Raw genomic sequence first — 19,906 nt, 5'->3', positions numbered from 1 at the left:
TATCCTCTTCAATCATTCAACTCATTGACCTCCTGGCAATCATGATTGATTGAGCCCTAATCCCTTGGTGACTCAATCTCTCAGATCTTGATTAATAGCCAATTTCTTGGTCTAATTGCTCATGAAGAGAGATATGCTTGGTCCCTGATTATACCACACACCATTATAGGTCCAAGTAGAGGGAGGATTATATGTCACATATCCAAACACCAAAACCCAGATTCTACTCAAGTGTGAGAAGGGATTTCAAGTATGGTTTCATGTTTCCTTTCCCAAGGTTCCCATGAAACCCAATTGCATTCAATCTCTTTCCCAAGATAATTGAATACTAAGTGATAAACCCATATTTTATGATGTATTTTGTGCTCAATTTAGGTGATTTATTCAATCCTTCACTCACTTATTCATGTAAATTGCATGGTTTTACTTTCCCTTCCTTATTATGTGATATATGTGAAAAACATGTTTCCTATGCTTTAAAAATAATTATTTTAATTCCCTTTTATTACCATTCGATACTGTGATTTGTGTGTTAAGTAGTTTCAGATCTCCTAAGGCAGGAATAACTTAAAGGATGGAAAGGAAACATACAAAAACAGAAGGAAAGCACAAAATGGAGTTTTTGAAGAAACTGGCAGCGACGCGTATGCATGGACGACGCGGCCGCATGCCCAGCATGAAAAGGCAGCAATGCGAACGCGTGACTGACCCGGACGCGTGCCTTGAGCAGAACGCAGATGACCCGTACGCGTGACCGAAGCGAACGCATGACAAGGAAAACTCCCAGATGACGCGACCGCGTGACCCACGCAGACGCGTGACAGACGCCATATGCAGAAAAAGCAGAAAATGCTACCAGCGATTTCTAAAACCCTTTTTGGCCCAGATCCAAGTCCAGAAAATACAGATTAGAGGTTATAAAGTAGGGGAATGCATCCATTCAAGAGAGGGCTCTCGAATTATTCACTTTTCATGATTTAGATGTAGTTTTTAGAGGGAGAGGTTCTCTCCTCTCTCTTAGGTTTTAGGATTAGGATTTTTTATTATTTCAATTTAGTATTTCAACTCTTTATCAGGTTCAATATTCCTTTTACCTTATATTTCTCTTTTACTTTCAGATACTTTAATGCTCTCATTTAATTACTTATGTTGCCAAATTAGCTTGTGAACTCTTCATGTTTAGATTGATTTTCTCTTATTAATGCAATTGAGGTATTTCAGATTTATAATTCTTATTTAGCTTTTCATATTCTTGGCTTTAATTGATTAACTGGAAATTCTTGAGTTATTAAACTTATCGTGATTGATTGTTATGTTTGCTAATTAAATTGAATTCCACTAACTCTAGTCTTTCCTTAGGAGTTGGCTAGGACTTGGGAATTCTAACTAGTTAGTTCACTTAACTTTCTCTTGCTTTCGTAAGGGTTAACTAAGTGGGATTAACTTTAATTCTCATAAGAATAACTAGGATAGGACTTCCGAATTTTCATGCCTTGCCAAGAGTTTATTTTATAGTTATTTATTTATTTTACTTGTCATTTAAATTACTTGTTCCTTACTCTCAAAACCCCCAATTTACAAAACTCATAACCAATAATAAGAACATACCTCCCTGCAGTTCCTTGAGAAGACGACCCGAGGTTTGAATACTTCGGTTATCAATTTTTAAGGGGTTTGTTACTTGTGACAACCAAAATGTTTGCAAGAAAGGACTTTTGTTGGTTTAGAAGCTATACTTACAACGGGAATTTATTCTGAATTCTAGACCATGCAAAAGTTCTCTCTTCAAAATGGCGCCGTTGCTGGGGAATTGCAAACGTGTGCCTTATTATTGGTTATTGTAAGTATTTTTCTTTTACTTGTTTATTTGTTTTAGTTCTTCTCTTTTATTTAGCTACTATGAACTCTCACCCCTCTCGCTTTGAGTTTGGTTCTAAATTTGTTGAAGGGAATAGAATCTATAACAGGAATATGCATCAAGGTCTAAGCAATCAAAGATGGATGGAGCCAAGAGGATCTGATCAACCCTTTCGGCAACAACACCTTCCAAGATATCATGGACAAAGACCATTCTACAATGCATACCAATCTGATAGATATGGTGGACCTCCTGGTAGTTACCAACAAACTCCACCCTGTGCTTATAGACCATCCTCTCAACATAACTTCGAACCACCACACTCACAAGCTCCTTTTCACCATTCACCACCACATGATCCTTATTTACCCCAATTCCAATCCAATTACTCCCTAACACCACAACTTCCCTATGTACCATGTCTATATCCATCACCTCAATAATCACAGGGTCGCCTCAAGGAAATAGTAGATCAACTTCATACAACCCTTCATCAGTTGGTGCAAGCAATACATCAATTATCTTCCAGACATTTAGACACTCAAGGAACTCCAATAGCTTTATGTGGAGAATCTAATGACAAACGTAGCATGAAGGAGACACTAGAGACCCCAGTGGGCAGTAATGAGTATAACTTTATTCTGGAACAATTGGAGGAAGCTCAAATTATCCAAGAAGAAGAAGTACTGATTGAAGATTTAGGAGATGCTGAACCTCCATGGGAATCCAGAGTTGTGAAAAATTCCGTCAAGGACGTTACAATTGATGCTAAGGAGGATAGTGCACAACCCCCAAAGCAGGTATTTTATGAAGAACTAGACGGAATAACCCAAGACGCAAGTTTCCTTGATGATGATAGTCTCAAGTCAAGTTCTCCTAGTAATGAACTTGCATCCGCACGTGAATTCTCTGAGATTGAAGAACCTTATCCAAGTGAATATGAAGATGATGTCGAAGTAGATTTCTCTCAACCTCCAGCTTATGACTTGAGTGATGAGGAAGACATAGAAGACTTTGATCAGGACGTAGTTGCAGTTGAAGAATCTTATAAAGAAGTGGAGGAATTCACAGAAGATTACAAGGGAGTAGAACTCACAGAACCACTGGAAACACCTATCCCAAGGCCGTTACCACCTAATACAAGCTTCAAGTGGGTACAATCCTTAACCTTTATCTTTACTTTTTCACTTGAATATGGTTTGCTTGAAACAGATGGCCAGCTTAGAGCTCTCTGTGGCTTTAAGAGTAAGAGGGAAATGGCTCGTACTCAGAGCTGGTGCGCAAGATTCAATAAGGTTCCACGCTTCAATTCGAAGTGCACGGATTGGTAACATGTTCAATTGAATGGATCTCGGAAAACGTTTGGTCATCTTGGTGAGAATCTAATTCCTAAACCGCCCGGATGGAAAAATATATATCAAGACAAAGGCGGATTTAAAAGCAAAGTTTGGGATCCTGGAAAATATTATGATATTTGTCACCCCGGGAGCTTGAGAATCTGTTTGAAGCTGCTTAGAAGCTTTACATGCCTAGTTTGGGACCCCGGAGGCTGTTGGCATTCCAAACATTGGTGGAGATTTCTGGATGAATTTAAGCATAAGCCACCATAACAGGAAGCTCATCCAATGTCCAACTTAAGGACTTTAACTAAAAGTGCTAGGTGGGAGACAACCCACCATGGTATGGTCGTTTCTTTTTCAGTTTTATTTCGTGTTGTTTGTTTTTATGTTATATTGTTTTTCATTGAACCTGAATATTATTAATTAGCATTGCATACTGCTTAATTGCATAATTGCATAATTTCAAAAAAAAAAGAGAGAGAGAAGCGCGTGACGCGACCGCGTTGCTCACGCATTCGCGTCAGTTGCGAAAAATACCTCCCACGCGTCCGCGTCAATCACGCGAACGCGTGATCTGGAAATCGGCGTAAAAAATCCAACGCCTGGAAATCTGGGCTGGAATCATGCGGTTGGTGTGTGTTTAGCACAAAACGGCCCACGCGTTCGCATTCCTGACGCGAACGCGTCACTTGTAAAACACCCATCCCACGCGAAAGCGTGAGCGACGCGTCCGCGTTGCGTGGATTGCATACCACCCTAAATGGAGACAGAGAGTTGCGCTGAAATGACGCTGGAATTGTGCATTTAGCACAATTTTCAGCGACGCGGTCACGTGCCTCACGCGACCGCGTCATTCATCTTTTACCCATTCCACGCGATCGCGTCAACCACGCGACCGCGTCAACCCCATTTCACCCTAGCCATGCGATCGCGTGCCCCACGCGTTCGCGTAGATTCAAATTCATTAACCCCCAGTCATGCGAAATCCTACCCCATCGCGCCCCCATTCTCTTCCCCCCCAACCCCCCTCTGCTCCCTCTCTGCTCCCCACTCCAACACCATCACCCTAACCACCTCTGACCGCCGCACCACCAACAACCACCCGGACCCACCGCGACGCCCACCCCCTCCTTCTTCCTTCCCTCCCCTTCTTCTCTCTCTCTTCTCTTCTTCCCTCCACCACCGCTGCCCCACCGCGGCCAGCCACCACCACCACGCCATCACCGCCGCGCCTCCCACCACCACCACCCTCACCCCCTTTCTTCTTACCCACCACCATTAAACCCCACCCGAAACCCCTTGCCACCACAAACAGCCGCCCACCACCGCGCCGCCCTGTCTCCTCCCAGCACCACCACTCCGCCACCACCATTTCTCTGATCCCTACCTTAAGTTCATCCGCATACCAGGTTCCGCCAAACGCCACTTTTCTTTCATTCGTAGTTAGTTGCATATTTTTTCAATTATGTTCAAATTAGGCTAGTTAGAGATGCATGTTTGTAGTGGATTCTAGGTGGTTAGGTAGCTAGGATGTGGTTAGTGGATTTAGGCCTGATAATTGCGCTGTTCTTGCTACTTGTTTTATAAATTTTGCAATTCTGATGTTGCCGTGATGATCATATTGTTCATATGCTGTTCTTTCGTATTTCATGCTGCTGTTGAGACTGTTCTTTACTGTTCCTACTATTTATGTCTAATTGTAGCTTTATTTAAATTCATATGAACTGTTTTTCATAATGCGAAGAGAGGAATCAACAGATAGCCTTATGCAATAGAGTTCTACTTATGCAGCTCATAGGAATCAACTCTATTACATTTCGGATTGTGATTTTTCATCTCGGATTCCTAACTCAAATACAATCACTTATGCACATATACTTAACTCATCTCATAATTATACTGCTCTTTTGTCACTATGTGCTTATATTGCCACTATTCTATTTGCCTACTTGTTTTCCTGCTCTATTCTTCATTTATATCCTGGAATTTCTACTTTTCAGGATGTCTGACCCTCAAAGAAAAGGAAAAGGCAAGGCAACCATAGGTAAAAGGAAAAGAGGTGAATCCTCTATGTCTATCATGGATATTATACATGATGACTCCTGGCGAAAAAAGTACTTTACCCCGCAGGAGAAGGCTGACCAGCTCCTCACTGCCAATGATCCAGTAAAATTTGCAAACAGATACTGCGAGCTGAAGTATTCGGTGTTTGCCACCTCTAGGAACCTGTACCTGGAGAGAACTCTGAAAATTCCAGAAGAACTACAGCAATACACCTGGATGAGCTTCTCTTCTTGTTCCTTACTCAGACTTGAATTTATGATCACTGGTTGGGTGTTGTTAGCACCCAGATATGCATATTTCAAGCTGGGTGGTAATGCTTTCAGCTCTAGTTTTGATGACTCTGCATCTTTGTTGTTTGTAGTGGTTGGCATGATTGAGTTTCCCATGGTTGCTTGTGGTGATTTTCCATCTGGTGCTTGTTCCAGCTCAATGGTTCCTCCACATTGTTCTTCTTCCAAGACTTCTTGAACTATTTGTTCCATGGTGTCTACTAGCATGCATTCTCCTATGGATTCCTTGGGGTAACTCATTGCTTTGAAGATGTTGAAGACCATTTTCTCTTCATGCAACCTCAAAACTAGTTCCCCTTTTTGTACATCAATGATGGCTCCAGCAGTAGCTAAGAATAGTCTTCCTAGGATAATTGACGTGTTGGCCGCTTCTTCCATGTCCAGCACAATGAAATCAGCAGGGAAAATGAACTCTCCTACTTTCACTAGCAAGTCTTCCACCACCCCATGTTGAAAGTTAAATGTTCTGTCAGCCAATTGGACTGCCATACATATTGGCTTGGCTTCCTCAATCTTCATCCTTCTCATCATGGTTAGGGACATAAGATTTATGCTAGCTCCCAAATCACACAAAACTTTCTCAATAGTGATGTCCCCTATGATGCAGGGGATTTGAAAACTCCCTGGGTCTTTCAACTTTTGAGGCAGCTTCTTCTGTATGATGGCGCTGCATTCTTCAGTCAATATTGTGGTTTCTTTTGCCTCCCAGTTCCTCTTTTTGGTTATAAGCTCCTTCAAAAATTTGGCATAGAGTGGCATTTGTTCTAATGCCTCAGCAAATGGTATGTTGATTTGGAGCCTCTTGAAGATCTCTAGGAACTTAAAAAACTGGCCATCCTTCCCATCTTTTCCCAATCTTTGTGGGTATGGTGCCTTTGGCACATAAGGCTTCAAGACTAACTTTGGTGGAGGTAGAGCATGGATCTCTTCTTCATCCTTATTCCCATGCTTTTCTGCTACTTCTTCATGATTGTCTTTGCTTGGGGTCCTTTCTTCTACAACCTTCCCACTTCTTAGAGTAATAGATTTGCATTCCCCTCTTGGGTTAGCCATGGTATCACTAGAAATTGTGTGTGTGGGAAGTGGGATTTTCTTGGATAAAATCCCCACTTGTGCTTCCAACTTTGAGATTGTTGCGCCTTGATTTTTCAGATTTGACCTGTATTCCTCTTGATTAGTGGTGCGCAGAAATCGTGATCGTTCATTCCTTGGTAACGGCGCTGAAAACTTAATACGCACGTTCATAATCTTAGTTCTTTGTCACAACTTCGCACAACTAACCAGCAAGTGCACTGGGCCGTCCAAGTAATAAACCTTACGTGAGTAAGGGTAGATCCCACAGAGATTGTCGGTTTGAAGCAAGCTATAGTCACCTTGTAAATCTCAGTCAGGCAGATTCAATTGGTTATGGAGATTTGATAATTAAAATATAATTTAAAATATAAAATAGGATAGAGATACTTATGTAATTCCTTGGTGAGAATTTCAGATAAGCGTATAGAGATGCTTTTGTTCCTCCTGAACCTCTGCTTTCCTGCTGTCTTCATCCAATCATTCCTACTCCTTTCCATGGCAAGCTTTATGTAAGGCATCACCGTTGTCAATGGCTACTTCCTGTCCTCTCAGTGAAAATGGTCCAAGATGCGCTGTCACCGCACGGCTAATCATCTATCGGTTCTTGATCATACTGGAATAGGATTCAGTAATCCTTTTGCGTCTGTCACTACGCCCAGCACTTGCGAGTTTGAAGCTCGTCACAGCCATCCCTTCCCAGATCCTACTCGGAATACCACAGACAAGGTTTAGACTTTCCGGATCTCAAGAATGGCCGCCAATAATTCTAGCCTATACCACGAAGACTCTGATCTCACGATCAGAAGGCTAAGAGATACACATTCAAGCTTGTTTACATGTAGAACGAAAGTGTTTGTCAGGCACGCGTTCATAGGTGAGAATGAAGATGAGCGTCACATAATCATCATATTCATCATGTTCTTGTGTGCGAATGAATATCTTAGAGAAGAAATAGGCTTGAATTGAATAGAAAAACAATAGTACTTTGCATTAATTCATGAGGAACAGCAGAACTCCACACCTTAATCTATGATGTGTAGAAACTCTACCGTTGAAAATACATAAGTGAAAATAGGGTAGATATGGCTGAGTGGCCAGCCTCCCATGGAGGTCTAGAGATCTAAAAGTGTTCAAAAGATCGATCCTTAACATGATAGTAAAAAGTTCTATTTATACTAAACTAGATACTAGGGTTACAGAAATGAGTAAATGATGTAGAAATTCACTTCCGGGCCCACTTGGTATGTGCTTGGGCTAAGCATTGAAGCTTTCATGTGCAGAGGTCTTTCTTGGAGTTAAACGCTAGTTTGTAACCTATTTCTGGCATTTAACTCTGCTTTGCAACCTATTTCTGGCGTTTAACTCCAGAATAGGGCATAGAGCTGGCATTGAACGCCAGTTTGCATCATCTAAACTCGGGCAAAGTATAAACTATTATATATTGCTGAAAAGCCCTGGATGTCTACTTTCCAACGCAATTGAGAACGCACCATTTGAACTTCTGTAGCTCCAGAAAATCCACTTTGAGTGCAGGGAGGTCAGAATCCAACAGCATCTGTAGTCTTTCTTCAACCTCTGAATCTGATTTTTGCTCAAGTCCCTCAATTTTAGCCAGAAATTACCTAAAATCATAGAAAAATACACAAACTCATAGTAAAGTCTAGAAATGTGATTTTTATTTTAAAAACTAATAAAAATATACTAAAAACTAACTAAATCATACTAAAAACTATGTAAAAACAATGCCAAAAAGCGTATAAATTATCCGCTCATCAATTAGCATCTATCCTTCTTTCAGTTTGTGCTTGTCTGTCCATGAGGGTAGAGACTGCCCCTGTAATCTGGGATGACAGTTGTGCTATTGCAGCCTCCATCCTCTCAAAGTTGCTCTTGATTTCACATGGTTGCATAGTTGAGGATGGTGCATCTTGATTGAGGTTGTTGTGTATGGGTTGGTTACTATGGTATGATGTGTTTTGTGAGTTGTGGTAGGGTCTATGGTTCCCTGTTTGATGGTCGGGGTTGTGGTTGAAATGCTGATTTGATGAATAAGGCTTGTTGTGGTCCTGGTTGTGGTTTTGTTGATTTCTCCACCCAAAGTTTGGGTGGTTCTTCCAACCTGGGTTGTATGTCTTAGAGTTTGGGTCATATGGTGGTCTGGATGAATTGTTCACATAATTGGCTTGTTCCTAGTCACCTTCAGATTCTGGTGCATTTCCTTCTTGTTGAGGAGTTTGGTCTTGAATGACTGAGGCTTGGTTGGGCTCCATCCTCTTAGTTAAGGCTGCTATTTGTGCTGCAATTGCCTTGTTCTGAGCTAACAAAGCATCTACAGAGTTGCGTTCTAGCATTCCCTTCTTCTGAGTCCTTTCTAAAGCATAGAAATACTCATTTTCAGCTACAGTCTCAATGACATCTATGGCCTCTTCAATGGTTTTCTTCTTGTTGAGTGAGCCTCCTGAAGAATGATCCACTGCCTTCTTTGCTTCATAGGATAGTCCTTCATAAAAGATATGTAGTTGTACCCACTCATTGAACATTTTCGGTGGGCATCTTCATGTCAGATCTTTGAATCTCTCCCAGGCCTCATAGAGTGTTTCTCCATCTTATTGTCTGAAAGTTTGCACCTCAGCTCTCAGCCTATTGATTCTTTGTGGAGGGTAAAATCTTGCAAGGAATCTGTTCACGACCTCCTCCCATGTAGTTAGGCTATCCTTGGGGAATGATTCCAACCACTTTGCTGCCTTATCTCTGAGTGAGAAAGGGAACAAGAGTAGTTTGTAGATGTCGGGGTGTACCCCATTGGACTTTACAGTATCACGTATCCTCAAGAATGTGCTAAGATGTTGATTAGGGTCTTCTTGGGGACTTCCTCCATATGAGCAATTGTTCTGAACAAGTGTGATGAGCTGAGATTTTAGCTCAAAATTATTGGCATGAATTTTTGGCTTTAGGATGCTGCTGCCACAATTTCCTGGGTTTGGGTTGATGTAGGAGCCTAAGACTCTCCTTTCTTACCCATCATGATTTATATTTGGGCCTTCTCTGGCATGGTTGTGAGCTTCTTCTTCATGGTGGTTCTCCATGTTCTCCTCCATGTCTGTTTCAAAATACTCTTCCTCTTCCTCAGCACCAACGACTCCTTTCCCTCTTGCTTCCCTCCTTAATCTAAGGAAGGTCCTCTCAGGTTCAGAATCAAAGGAAGTTGAAGCCCCGCTTCTTCTACCTGTCGTACAACCAACAAGGCAAAAACAAGAAAAAAAATTAAATAAAGAAGTTACTCTTGTTAGAGTGGTTGTTAGTGTGAGTGGTGCAATTACTCGAACAGTTAGAAGAGTGGAAATATGGGTGATAAAAATAATCAAAGAAGAAAGAAATAGAACTCAAAATAAAAGAAAACAAAAAGGTGCTAAATAAAATAAAATAACAAGGAATTTAAATTGCTTAATCTAGCTCTCCAATCAATTTAATCACTATCAAATTTAAGCCAATCCCCGGCAACGGCGCCATAAAACTTTATGGCTGGAATTCACACCCCATTCAAAATTGGTGAATTAGTTCTTTTGGCAAGCGCACCAAAATTATCGTCAAGTAATAACCTACAGTGAAGTGGGATCGTATCCATAGAGATTAGCAAATTCGAGCAGTTTTAATCAATTGATGAATTAGTCAAGCGGATCAATAGGATTGTAAAGTGCAGAATTATAAATGACATAAATGTAAATGACTAGAATATAAAGAAAAGCAATAAAGTGTAGGAATATAAATGGCAGAATGTAAAGTGCAGAATCATAAATGACATGAATGTAAATGGGAATGGGGAATTACTGAATGTGAAAAATAAGCTATAAAGAAATGGATAGATAAGAATGGGGAAATTCATTGAGATTGGGAGATGTTGTCTCTTTGGATCAAATCTAGCTTATATCCTCTTCAATCATGGAACTCATTGACCTCTTGGCAATTATGATTGATTGAGCCCCAATCCCTTGGTGACTCAATCTCTCAGATCTTGATCAATAGCAATTCCTTGGTCTAATTGCTCATGAAGAGAGATATGCTTGGTCCCTGATTATACCACACACCATTATAGGTCCAAGTAGAAGGAGGATTATATGTCACATATCCAAACACCAAAACCCAGATTCTACTCAAGTGTGAGAAGGGATTTCAAGCATTGTTTCATGTTTCCTTTCCCAAGGTTCCATGAAACCCAATTGCATTCAATCTCTTTCCCAAGATAATTGAATACTAAGCATTAAGAACGAAATTCCTTCTAGCAAATCAAAGAGAAGATGAAGAGAAGAAGAATTTCACTATTATCAATCCATCAAGTACAACAGAGCTCCCTCTCTCAATGAGAGGGAAGTTAGCTACTCATAGCTCAAAAAGTACTCAAAAGTGAAGTGTAAAAGTGGATCTAAAACTGCTGCTTATCCCCTTCTTCAGTACTCCTTGGGGGTATTTATACTACTCCTAGTAAAATAAAAGAATTACAAAAGTGAAAAAGGAAAATTACATTTTGGAGGGAAAAGAAAACACTCAATAAGCGTGACTTTTCAGCTGGCGTGTGGCTGGCACTTTTCTAGCGTGTCACGTGCCCTTCATTTCTAGCTTGGCGTGCCACGCCCAATCCTTCAAGTGGCACGCTCGTCCCTCTAACAACCTTGGCGTCCACGCCTTCGAACTCAAGTGGCACGCCCCTTGCCTTTCTCACTTCTCTTTGCCTTTGGAAACCTGAACTGGCGTGCCACGCCCAAGGTCTGGCATGCCACGCCCTTGCTCTATGCTTGGCTAGGCTTTTCTGGAAAGTTGAACTAGCGTGGCACGCCTAGGGTCTGGCGTGCCACGCCCCTTTTGTGAGTGAGTGGTTCCTCTATTTGGCATGCCACGCCACGAACTCAAGTGGCACGCCCCAATGCTTCTTTGCTCTCTGACTGACACTGGCGTGTCACGCCTGGTTGCTCAAGTGGCATGCCTAAGTGAAGAATGGTGAGTGGCGTGCCACACCTTCGATATCAAGTAGCACGCCCCATGTAATTGGCCTCCTTCATCCTCTCTGGAAACTTATACCAGTGTGCCACGCCTAAAGGCTGGCGTGCCACGCCCATGATCTTATCTTGGTTCCAGTAGTTGGCGTGCCACGCCTTCGATACCAAGTGGCACGCCCAGTCCTTGCTTTTGGTCCTTTATGCATTGGCGTGCCATGCCTGGTTGCTCAAGTGGCACGCCCAGTCTTCAATTGCCTTCAGCCCCTTCTCTGGATTGTTGTACCAGCGTGCCATGCCATGCTGCTCAAGTGGCACGCCCATGGATTTGTGAACTCTTCAAGCTTGGCGTGCCACGCCTGGGTTCTCAAGTGGCACACCCAAGTGACTTCTTGGGGCTGGCGTGCCACGCCTTCGATACCAAGTGGCACGCCATAGTGAAGGCTCTTCTTGGAGTGGTGCGTTGGCGGGCCACGCCCCTTTGCTCAAGTGGCACGCCCATAGTAATTGATGGGTCAGGCGTGCCACGCCCAGCCTGGCGTGCCACGCCCCTTTTGTGTCCCCCTATTGTAGCTCTCTGGAATAATGTATTAGCGTGCCACACCCTCATGCATGCTTGGACTTCTTCTTTGGACTTTAGTACTGGCGTGCCACGCCCAGCTCCTGGCATGCCACGCCAGTGCATTTTTGTGGCGTTTGCTCCCAAGTGGCACGCTAGTTTCACACGCCCAGCTTCTTGTTTGTCTTCTACCCATTTTTGATGCCTTCTTCACCTGAAATTCAGCACAATTCATTTCAAAGTAGTGTACCATAATATTCATCAAAAAATGCATGAATTGTACTGATCAAATGAGATTTATGCTCTTTTATGGTCTTCTTTATGCAAGAAAGAAGGGTAGATGATGCAAGTCATCAATAGTGTTCAGATAGTCGGAATCATGTAGATAGATGGAAGACGCAGCGAACTGATCTTCGAGTTGCTTAGCAAGCTTTTGAAAGCATGAAATTGAACCTGCAGGCAAAGATGAAAACTAATCAAGTGCGGAATCGTCTAAAAAGGTAGGAAAACAATGACATAAAATAGGATCAAAAGCACTGTTCACTATCATCATAGATCAAATTTTGTTGATGTGTTTTTTCAGATCTCCCATGCCATCGTAGGCAGTCAGAGTTATTGGTAATGTGAAGTTCCTAGATAGTTTGAAATTCATGACGTCGGTCGTGAATGGTCCAACAATGTGTCCAATCCGTCATCGTCATCGTTTTGCTGGTCTCCCTCTGGTTGTTGAGTTTCCAAGATGTGTGTTGGATCCAAATTTTCTTCATCATCTTTTGGTTGTTCACTATCATTATTTTCAACTTGAGCATTGGTTAACTCAGCTATTTGATTTGTCATTCGTTGGTTTTCTTTCGCTATACGCTGATTAGCTTGTTGTAGCTCCGTTACCATCCGAAAAAGTTTAGATGGTGTGGGAGGAGGCTGGTCAGCCATAAACAAGTATGGGAGTTTTGGGGCCTAAAGAAAGAAGGATTTTTGTTTCTAGGCCCCACGGTGGGCGCCAATTGTTTTTGTAGAGGTTAGCGGCTGTATAGCTCGTCCGCAGATAAATATCTGCAAGCTTTCCATCGGGATGAGTTATGCGTCGGCATTGAGAGAACAAGGGACGGGTACCTGCAAAAAGCACTCTGACACTCAAGTCAGTAAGCGAATAAAAGGCTTTGCAAATTGCAATAATCTTAACAATCTTCTTATCCTTTTCTTTATATCTGAAATAAAGAGTAACTGTTACGTCTCTGAGTAATGATATTTTAAACGAAAAGTAATAGCATATCTAAATGTTTTGCTGCTTGTTTGAATGACTGTTATTGACCGCCGATCTATAACATTTATAGCCGAATTATAATGTATAATCAATGTATAACGGCAATATATATATATATATATATTAAAAGTCTTACTTAAAAATTTAGTTCAATAATGACTTAGTTAGTTCCCCTCATTTTCAACAACCATTTGTTTTCAATAACTATTTATAATAATACGAAAAGTCCAAATAACACTACTATTCCTTTGTGAAAGCTACATAATAATAAAATAAGTTAAAAAAATTAAAACAATTGCACTTGAGATACAATGAGAGGGCGAGAGACTGTGAGAGGGAGGGGAAACACTTCGGGGGGTAGCACTAGGGGTCTGCACCTGACTGGAAAGGATCCAAGGATTTGGAATCGAGAGGAATATCAACGATTGGAAAACGAATCTTTTTCTGTGTTCGTGGATAATCTACCGGAGGATATCTCCAGAAGAGAGTTGCATCACTTGTTCTGTTGGACGGGAAGGATTAATGACATTTATCTGTGCAGAAAATGGAAGAAGGAAAGGATTCATCTGTTTGCCTTTGTCCGATACACGACAAAAGGTGGCGCACTGAAGGCTATTGTGGAGATGAACCAGTGGAGAATCCGTGGGAAGGTGATTACAGTAGGGGAAGCGAAGTTTCGAAGACAAATGCAGATAAAGGATGGATCGAGGCAGGTGAACATGAATAGTCAGCAGATTGACACAGCAGATGAGGGTGAGCGCCGGAACAATGTGAGGACTAACACAGCCGTAGATGGACTGCCGGGGAACAACCAAACGATGATCAAACAGGGAAATGGAAGTATGAAAAAAATTGAAGTGGCCATTGTGGAAGAGAATATGGATTGGCTGGCAAGAAGTCTAGTTGGAAAAACCTTGCAACCTTTGGACTTGCAATCGTTGAAGGATATGGTACGGAGGAATATGCCGCATATTGTCGATGTTAGGGAGCTTGGGACGTTTAAAGTGCTGTTAATCTTTGACACCGTGGAACATGCCAATGACGCGTTTACTTTCAGTCTGAATCATTTGCTGCACCTGTTCCATAGGATTTGGAGGTGGGAAGAGTCTGAAAAATGTGAGACACGAAGAGTTTGGCTGGAGTGCTACGGAGTCCCCCTACAAGTATGGTCACCGGTAACATTCAGAGCAATCGGAAGCCAGTGGGGAGAAGTGATTCAGTGCACTGTCCCGACAGGTGAAGGTGCATCATTTAGAACTGGAAGACTTCAGGTTGATACAAGCGCATTTGACACCATTAGGGAGTGGGTGCAACTATCTGTTGGAAACGCTGTGTTTGAAGTATTTGTAAAGGAGGTGGGGTCAGAGCCTTGTGGGGTGGACAGGACAGGGGGGAGAATGGTATGCTGTTCGGAGAATGGCGAGTCTGGCGCCCACGACAATGACCTGACGAGGGTGGCGGTGCCACAGGATCCGGTGGCGGACCTAATCAGGAGGGATGCAACGGTACAGGAACATGGCAAGGACAGAATAGTAATTCACGAAGTGCTGTTGAATGATGCTGGGGTGGATTATTCGAATTTCAAAAAAGATACGCAAGCAACAGATTCGGTGAGTTGTACCAAGGTTGATGGAGAAGCGGATCTTGAGGGATTTGGAGAAATTAATGTGGCTGAGTCTGAGCGGACGGTTACTCAGATTTGTGGTACTAAGGGAGAAGGGATTAATGTACCAGGTGAAGTTATTGTTGTGGGCCATCCGGTTTTTTATAAGGAAGGCAGATACATTGGGGAAAGGGGTAAGTTGGGCTTAATTTCAAGTGGCCCAATGGAAATAAAACAAAAGGAAAGTGGGCTGCAGGTCAAGGCTGGGGAGAGTTTGGGGAGGGGGACATTCAATGGGCTTGATCAGCTTGGTACAGGGGGTGACCGGGTAAAGGAAGCCCAGACTATTGCATGCACGAGTGGGTCGGATGGCTTGCAAGACGTGCAGGCGCCTCAGGGTGCAGTGATGGCGGCGCCTCGCCTTGGCTTGGGTGTTTGGACAGGGACGTCCGAGGGCGACAGGGGGAGGCTGGAACCGTCCGAGGTGAGACCGAGAGAGGCTGGGTTTCGATCCGAGGTGGCGGATCTGGCGGGAACAGGTCCGGTGGCAGAGGGGGCTTTGGAAGGGGACTGTGACGAGGATGGGAGGAGGACGCTGGCAGGGCCGCAAGTCCGGGGTGCAGGACGGGGACATGCGCAGGAGAGCCATGCAGGAGGGACGGAGGCCGTGACTGCGCGGGCTGGGTCTTCGGACAGATTGGACCGGGTGAACTGGAAGGAGATGTCTCCCATAGCAAACAGCACAACTGAGGGGGCCGTACAGGAGGTGACTGAAGCTGGAAAACCCTCGCGGGTAGTGACAGGGTCTGAAACTGAGACTCGGGGGAATAATTCAGGGGCTGATCGCAGCAAGGAAATGCAGAAAGAGCAGATGAAGGAAAATGCAGCAACCTGGGAACTAGCAGTGGAATCGGGTGCGGTTTTATATGATGACGAGGTAGACATTATGGGTATTTTGCAAGAACAGAACGATATAATAGCGGCAAAAAGGAAGCTGGCGAAGCAAAAGGAGAAGGCAAGACGAAGTAGGCCAAAGAATAAAAATAAGGTGAGCAAAAATTTGTTTAAATGATTGTGAGCTGTTGGAATATTAGGGGGTTGCGGGGTGATGGAAAGTTAAGCATGGTGAAAAATTTGAAGAAAAAATTTAACTTGAACATGTTAGGATTGATTGAAACAAAAAGAGAGATGCTTAATAAATATGATATTTCAAGAATTTGGGGGCATAGCACTGTGAGCTGGGAGTTGGTGGAGGCAGTAGGGACGGCTGGGGGTCTATTATTAATGTGGGATGATGTAATATTTAAAGCTCGTAACTGTTATAAAGGTGATAGGTGGTTGTGCGTGGAAGGCGTCGTAACACAGGCCGACTTCCTTTGTGCGTTTTGTTTGGTATATGGGGCGCATGAGAGGGAGGAGAAGCGGGGGGTGTGGGAAGAACTGAGCTATGTGGCGGGTTTGTGTCAGGTGCCAGTTTGTTTTTTAGGGGACTTTAATGAAATATTACAAGTGGAGGATCGAAAAGGATTGTCTAGCTTACCGACATCGTCAGAGGAATTTAGGGATTGGGTGCATGACATGCAGTTGATTGAGTTACCTCTTACTGATAGGAAGTACACCTGGTTCAGGGGTAGGTCATGCAGTCGAATTGATAGGGTTCTGGTCACTTTGGAATGGACTGAGAAATTTCCGGAAATTAGATTGAAAGGTGGTCCGCGGGGACTGTCAGACCACTGCCCGTTACTTGTGGAAGGTACAAGGAGAGGAGGGGGATCTAGACCGTTCAGAAGCCTGGACTCCTGGTTTACACATGAGGGATTTTTGAGGATGGTGAAAAATGAATGGAGGAACTTGGGAGATGCGCAGTTCACAGGTAAACTGAAGGCGTTAACAGTACCACTGAGGAAATGGCACAAGGAACACTTTAGTGATATGGATAAAAGACTGCAGAGGTTTGAGGAGGAGATCACGAAGCTGGACAATCTAGTTAGTGATGGGATCTACGATGGTACAACAGAGGCTAGACGAAAAGCACTGGTGAGATGCTGTGAAAAATGGTACATTAGGAAGGAAATGCACTGGAAACAGATGTCTAGATCCCAGCATGCTGCCAACATGGATAAGAATACCAGATACTTTCATAACATTGCCTCGGCCAGAAGAAGAAATAATAGGATTGATGCTTTGATGATTCATGGAAGACTTGTGCGGAATCAGAAGAGAATAAAAGGGGCAATTAGGGGATTCTACAAGGATCTGTACCGGCAGGATTATGTTCCGAGCATTGGTATTAGGGATGGATTGGTGAAACGGATTCATAATGATGAGGTAGTAGCATTGGAAGTCTTGCCGTCTGCGGAGGAGATAAAGGAGGCAGTATGGGATTGCGAATCTTCTAAGGCCCCAGGGAGTGATGGGTACAACATGAACTTCATCAAGAAATGCTGGGAGGATATTGGCCAGGAATTCACTACAGCGGTACTGGGGTTCTTTCAAAGTTCTAAGCTGCCACCGGATGTGAATGTGACGTGGGTGACGCTAGCCCCAAAGATTGAAGGTGCAAAGGAGGTAAAAGACTTTCGGCCGATTAGTATGGTGGGGTGTGTATATAAAGTGATCTCAAAGGTACTGGTAAGAAGAATGCGAGCAGTTATGCCGGGGTTGGTAGGGGAGACTCAGACAGCGTTTGTCAAGGGCAGGAAAATTCATGATGGAGCGCTCATAGCCTGTGAAACAGTTCATTGGTTGAAAGCGCGGAAAAAGACAACGGCTATTATCAAGCTTGATTTTCAGAAAGCTTATGATAGAGTAAGGTGGAGTTTTGTTGATATTGTGCTGCAGAAGATGGGTTTTGGCCAAAGGTGGAGGAACTGGGTAAAGGAGTGTGTGAGTACGGCTACGATGGCAGTCATGGTAAACGGGTCACCATCCAAGCCGTTTAAGATGGAGAGGGGACTAAGACAAGGGGACCCACTTTCTCCTTTTCTGTTTGTGCTAGTGGTTGATGTGTTGCATAGGATGTTGGGGGAAGCGGTGAGGAACGGGCGCATTGCCCCGCTGCTGGTCGGGGGTGATCATATTGAATTGTCACACTTACAATTTGCAGATGATACCATTCTGTTTTGTCCCCCGGATACTGAGACGATTGTAAATTATAAGCGACTGCTGCGCAGCTTTGAGTTAATGTCCGGGCTGAGTATTAATTTTGAGAAATCGAATCTGATCTCGGTGAACTGTGAGCAAGAATGGATTCAACAGGCGTCTGACCTTCTGGGGTGCCAGCAAGCATTTCTACCTGTGAGATATCTCGGGATTTCTCTAGGAGCAAATCCGCGCCTGAGGAAGACCTGGAAACCAATAATAGAGAAGGTGGAACAGAAGCTAAGCTTATGGAAAGCAAAGGCCCTGAACAAAGCAGGTAAGCTTGTCCTCATCAAATCAGTACTAAATAGCCTACCTATATACTACCTGAGTTTGTACAAGATGCCCAAGGCAGTGGCTGACAAGCTGATTGCGTTACAACGGAACTTCTTGTGGTGTAAGGAGGACGGGAACAGTGGTATACCTCTGGTAAGGTGGGAGCTAATCCAGGCTCCAAAACAGGCTGGGGGCTTGGGGGTGGGAGATGCAGTGCTTCGAAACACAGCCCTCCTGTTTAAGTGGTGGTGGAGGTTCTCAAAGGAGGAGTGCCCGCTATGGAAGAAGATTGTTTGTTCTTGCAACAAGTTGAACCCAAATGTAATGTTAGCAACTCAGTCCCTACCAGTAAAAGGAGGACCCTGGAAAGATATCTGTCAGCTGAATATGGAAGATCAACGAGTTCGAGAAAAGATGGTGAGTGGACTGGCAATGGAAGTTGGCAACGGGAGAAAAACCCGGTTTTGGGAGGATAACTGGGTTCAAGGTGGTCCCCTACAAGTGAGCTTCCCAAGACTCTACTCTATTTCAAGCCAAAGAGGATCAGTCATTGGGGATTGTGGATTTTGGGATGGGCTAGACTGGATATGGAATTTTCAATGGAGGAGGGAATTGTTCCAATGGGAGCTGGAACTTGTCCATCAGCTGCATGAGAGGATAAGGCCGGTGAAGTTGTCATTGGAGAGTGAGGACAATGTGGTGTGGAAATTTGATAACAAAGGCGTTTTTTCTACTAAATCTGTTTTAAAGGTCCTACAAACGGAGACGCTGGCGGAAGAGATAACGAGCTACAGCTTCACAAAGTCACTTTGGAAGGGTTTCGTACCTCCGAGAGTTGAGCTTTTCGGATGGTTTGTGCTAGTTGGCAGAGTTAATACTAAGGAGCGATTGACTAGACTGGGAGTTCCTATCCATAGTGATAATATTTGTGTCTTGTGTGCCAAGGAGGTTGAATCTGTTGAGCATTTATTTCTCTTCTGCGAGTTCACCTGGCAGGTGTGGTGCTCCTGGTTGAGGTCTCTTGGTAGACCATGGGTAGTTCCTGGAACCATGAAGGCCCTGTTTGAGAGTTGGGTTGGTATGCGCAATAAGAAGCAAGATCAGCAGTCGTGGGTGGTAGCGTTCTTTGCAGTAATCTGGAACGTCTGGATGGAACGAAATGCCAGAATATTTAATAATACAAGAGCGGGTGTTGAGATCATTCAAATGAGGGCGTTGTCGAGCTATAACGAGTGGACTGCATGTTATTCTCTTGGTGGTTGATGGCTATGAGGAGATGCCATAGGATAGAGTTCTTTTGTCTGCAACTATGTTATGTTTATCTTTTGCTCCACTCTAATGTGTTGAACTTATTTTGATTCAAAAAAAAAATTGCACTTGAAACTTCTACGAAATTTTAAATAATTCCAATACTAGTTGACTCACGGTCATATTTATACTAGTCTATAT

Source organism: Arachis hypogaea, chromosome 18 (genome assembly GCF_003086295.3).
Source record: "Arachis hypogaea cultivar Tifrunner chromosome 18, arahy.Tifrunner.gnm2.J5K5, whole genome shotgun sequence".
Classification (NCBI taxonomy): Eukaryota; Viridiplantae; Streptophyta; class Magnoliopsida; order Fabales; family Fabaceae; genus Arachis; species Arachis hypogaea.
The sequence above is the reverse complement of the archived record's forward strand: the minus strand, read 5'-3'. Positions refer to the sequence as shown.